Genomic DNA, 4,859 nt, shown 5'->3' on the forward strand with positions numbered 1-4,859 from the left:
AAGCTGTGGCTAAGCCATTGGACATTAGATTAAACAGATAGACACTACAGGACGGGATACAATCTGAGGAGAAGAATATGAGTTCAGCTTCAGACAAGTAGAACTCAAGGAGCAGCTCACCCAAGAAGATGCGGGTCAGGGCTGCTGGGAATGCTTCAGAAGCTCTGTGTCTGCAGACCGTCTGTCCAGGAGCCTGACCATTCACCCAAGAGAGCATCCCAGTGTGTCCAATACAAACCAACCCAGTCTCATCAGTGCTCTGCCAACTACTAGTAGGGTCCTATCCCTTCATCTTCCAGGTAGCTTCCTGATCTGTGAAACGACCACAATTGTACTATGCTATGGCATGTGCAGATTATGTAGGACAATGAATATAAGGCTCCAGGTGCAGGCCCTGGAACATAGATGTGCTTTGTTAAATCTCTAAATCGCTTCCTAGGCTCTGCAATGCTCAAGGTGGGACTTGCTAGAAACCCCATTGCTCCCTGTGACCTCTGGGATGAGAGATGCCACGCCAGAGCTGTCTACTCCAAGTCAGAAGAAAGGTAGAAGATGGTTCAGGAGTGACTTGATTTCTGCACCTCCTCTCCCTCTGCACCTGCCATGTTCACAAGGCCTGCACTATAATGGATACATTTCCTGACATTTGTGAGAGATCTACCACCTTCCTGGTATCACCACTGGGCTCTGGGGGCATAACAATGATCCTGGGGGGGAAGGGGCAGTTTCCACCTACAGAGGGAGGAAATATTCTGAAAGGAGGTACCTCAGAGACAGTTGCTTATCAAATGAGAATCGAGCGATGTGGAGTTAACGCCTTTCTTGCCAATGAAGGTCACGAAGAGCAAACCATGACTGCTTCCTATATGTGTAACTTCCCAGCTTATGCTAGCACAGTGGTGCTTTTCAAAAACAGCATAGCATGACAGTGCAAATGAAGGGCCACCTCTCGAGACACTGCAGATGCTGTTTTCAGAAATAGACTTAGATTAACATCACCAGGGTCACACACACAAGGATAGAGTGGAAGAAACAACATTCCAAAACCTAGACAGGATGTCCAGCGCAAAGGGCCAGCCACTTTACTTAAAAGTAGTAACATTCGCACTCATCAAGGTGGAAGTTAAGGAGAGGAGAGTAGAAAACCCACCATCCTGGTAGGAGTGAGTCTGGCTGATGGAGAAGCTGGGGCCTAACTTCAGCCCCTACTCCTCTCTGCATACACTCTGCTAAAATGGCTTGGCTTTCTGCTTCACTTGTGGGCTGGGTCATTGTCAGTATTTCAAGAAATAATCAGACCAGCCTACCCAGCTCTGCTTCATCTTGGGACAGCACTAAAAGGAGGCGTGACCTTCCTTCTTGGCTGGGAATTGCCTCATGAGTCCCTCGGGGGCAATGAGCAACACCTGCTCCTTCCAACCAGTATTCTGTGCAGACCCTCTAGGATGTACTCTGGAGAGACTTGAACTTTCATCCTAGGAAGTTACATTGTTCTGCCCTTTAGTAAACATGCAGGAGAGTAAATTACTCCTTTAACATGTCTATTAGGAAGTAATCCCCTGGTTAGAGCAATTATTATAGACAGGGATATTTTGTTAGCATCATTCTAGCTTGCAATGCACACTTACTTCCTTAATGTGATGCAATCTTGGCCTGAGGTTTTGCTGGTCTTTTTCTGTTGCTATTCAACTCACCCATCCCTTACCACCTGTGGGAAGTCTCCTGAAGATTTTAGCAAGGACCAGTTGCCTTCTCTCTGTTCAGTAGCATTCTGTTCAGACGCTGCAGAAGACAGATGCCTGCAGAGATTCTGATTTATACCTTTCTCTTAGAAACTGGGCGGTAAGCCCAGCGTGCACAGGTAGAGTGATTTTAATCACCGTGGCCTTGAGGCTGGCCCTGACTCTGTCCTTGTGAGAACTGACTGTGTGATTTGATTATGTTCAGCAAGCAGGTACCCTACTATTGATCTCACCCGTACTGTGCCGAAAACTTGTCCTCTGTTTCAGAGGCTGGCTTGAAAAACCACCAATATAATATCTGACTTTTAAAAATGTAAAGTCTTCTACTTATAGGAAAGGGAAAAAAGAATCCCAACTTAAGCAAATAAGTGCAGAGCCCAGTGTCCAAGAAATAGTTTATATTAACAGCCTGGAAACACTGGGCTGGCAAGGCATACCAAGTGTAGCTTTTGGAATGCACTCCTGCTCCTAAAAAAGAGATCCTAAGCACGCAATGGGTGGTCCCTCCCACATGTAACAACTTGGACTTTAAGACACCCAGCAACATTTGGAACTCTCTCTTAAAAGGACCGTAAAATGAATGCTTGGCCCTACACTTCAAGGGCCACTTGGGCAAGAGCCAGTTGGTGGCCATAAATGGGTCCTGTCATCTAGTGCATGTTGAGGGTCAACTGTTCCCTAACAATCACACCAATCTCTGGCTAATGGCTTCCCACCGAGGAAGTGGGAGGTCTTCCTATTTCTCAAGAAGGCTTGTGTTCAGGAAGTTGTTGCTTATCCCTGAGATGTTTGCAGTGGAATGCAATTTCATTCAGCTTATTTGGCAGTAAATTTGATTTGGGTAGGACAAATGGATTTCCATAGAGTTTCACTACAAGTATTAATGCTATTACTACCACTATAACCATAGTAAAAGAAGAATTACCATAACTGAATTTCCAACCATGCCAAACCCTAGTGTTACCCTAAGTAGGAGAAAAACATCCCTATAATTTGTGGTTTATGGAGAGGTAAACTGAAGTTTGGAGAAGTTAAACACCTTAGCAAAAATAAAATAGCTAAGAAGAGTAAGGACTGGTGTTACAGACAGTATGTTTGTGGCTCTTTGAAGTTCTTAAGTTGTGAGCCAGCAGGTGGTGTGGTAGTTAAGGCACTATACTTCTCACACGACAGGCCATAGTTTGAGTCCCAGACCCAGTAGCTTGAAAATCACAACAGGGGCATGTGCATGCATGCTTAAAATTCTAAGAATGGAGAAGGAATCGTGGCATGGCCATTCCCCCTGAGGGTGATTTCTCTCCTTTTTTTTCTCTCTCTGTCTCGTTCTGGGTAGTACACGTGTGCTATGGCTAAGACCTACAAAAAAAAAAAAAAAAAAGAAAGAAAGAAAAGAAAAGAAAACGAAAACGAAAACGAAAAAGAAATAAAGGAAAAAAGTTCATATGTTGCAATCTTAACCCCGAAGGTATGCCATTACTTTTGGACAGTGATTCGGTCATGAGGGCAGAATTCTCATGAGTAGAATTAGTGCCTTTAAAAGGAGGCCTGAAAGAGTCCCCTGGGCCATTCTGCCACATGAGTTTACAGGGGGACAATAGCTTGTGAGGAAGAGGGCCCTCAGAAACTAAATCTGCCAGTACCTTGTTCTTAAACGTCCAGCCTCCAGAACTGAAAAATAAATCTTGTTGGTCTTATATTCTTTCGTTATAGCAGCCTGAACTGACTAAGATAGCCAGAGTCTAGATCAAAGTTATTTACTCTAAATGTTACACGTTGACTCTCTTGCCACACTCCAGGTGGTGGTGGTCTCAGACATGATCTGAAGGGCCCAGGGCTACAACGGTGTGAGTTGTGTGCACCAGCATTGAGACAGCACCTTGTGGCCATAGTCCTCACCTAGACTACTTGCCACTCCTTAAATACAGGAGACCATTAGTCATAAGAGGAATCAGAGAAGAAAATATTCAAGTACACTCTTGGCAAAACAGCTTTTCTGACAACATGGAAAGTTCCATATTTTTAGACAAAAGAGAAAATAATTTGACAGATGAAATGGTAATTTATTGCATTTTTCTAGGGCTCCATAGCTTATTATAGACTAAAGATTTGTAGGTAAGAAGCCAATATCAATCGTGATATAGAATCCACCATTTGCAGGTTTTTTTTAGAATTAGCAGAACATACAAGTGCAGAAGTGTCTTCATTGACAATGGAGACCCATCTATGCATAGAAATTTCTGCTAGAAAAGAAATGTAGAATCTTTATTGAAAAAGGCAAAGAGTGGGCAAACAATTTTCATTCTCTGAAGAAGACATCAGGAAAAAACTACTAATATCTCCTCTCTCAGAGGTGTAAGGATTGGTTAGAAGGAGATGGGACAGAAAACTCATTCTGTAATTCCTTCCAGGACAAAAAGCATATGTAAGCAAAAATTTAGAAAGCAGAGCCTCCTTTTCAGAGTAGTTTGGGAAATGTCTTAGTTCACTCATGCATTGATAAAAGAAAGACCTGACTGTGTGACTTATAACCAAATAGAGCTTTATTTGACTCACTATTCCAGTAGATGGAAAGTCCAAATGGACAGCGCTGGCATTAAACCAGCCCATGTGGCAACGTAGCTGACAGGAGCAGACAAGATGGCAAGCATGCACAGAAAAAGCAATCTAGGGTAGTCATTGTCCTTTTATATCAACCTGGACTTGAGAGAATCTATCTTTTCTCATGAGAGCTAGAACTCAAATGAGACATTAGTCCATTCATGAGGTCAATGATTCATGAATGAATCACCACCCATTAGGCATTACTACTTCCCAAAGCCTTGACACTGGTGACCAAGTTCCAAAACATACACCTTTGGGGACAAACCCAACAGGAGATGTAAACCCACATAAATTTTCATGGTTATTTTGTTACTCAGAAATGCTGCCTCTTCAATAAAGTAAAAATTTTAAAAAGTTTTCTTTTTCTTTATTTAATCTGTCATTTTGCTTTTAATTATTTTAAGTCTTAGATGACACAGTTTACAAACCTGTGCTGATGATATATCTCCTCTACTTTAATCCTTCTAATAAGTTGACAAAACCATTATTAATCACACATATACAATAGTTCTACAA

This window comes from Tupaia chinensis, unplaced genomic scaffold, assembly GCF_000334495.1.
Source record: "Tupaia chinensis unplaced genomic scaffold, TupChi_1.0 Scaffold000217_1, whole genome shotgun sequence".
NCBI lineage: Eukaryota > Metazoa > Chordata > Mammalia > Scandentia > Tupaiidae > Tupaia > Tupaia belangeri.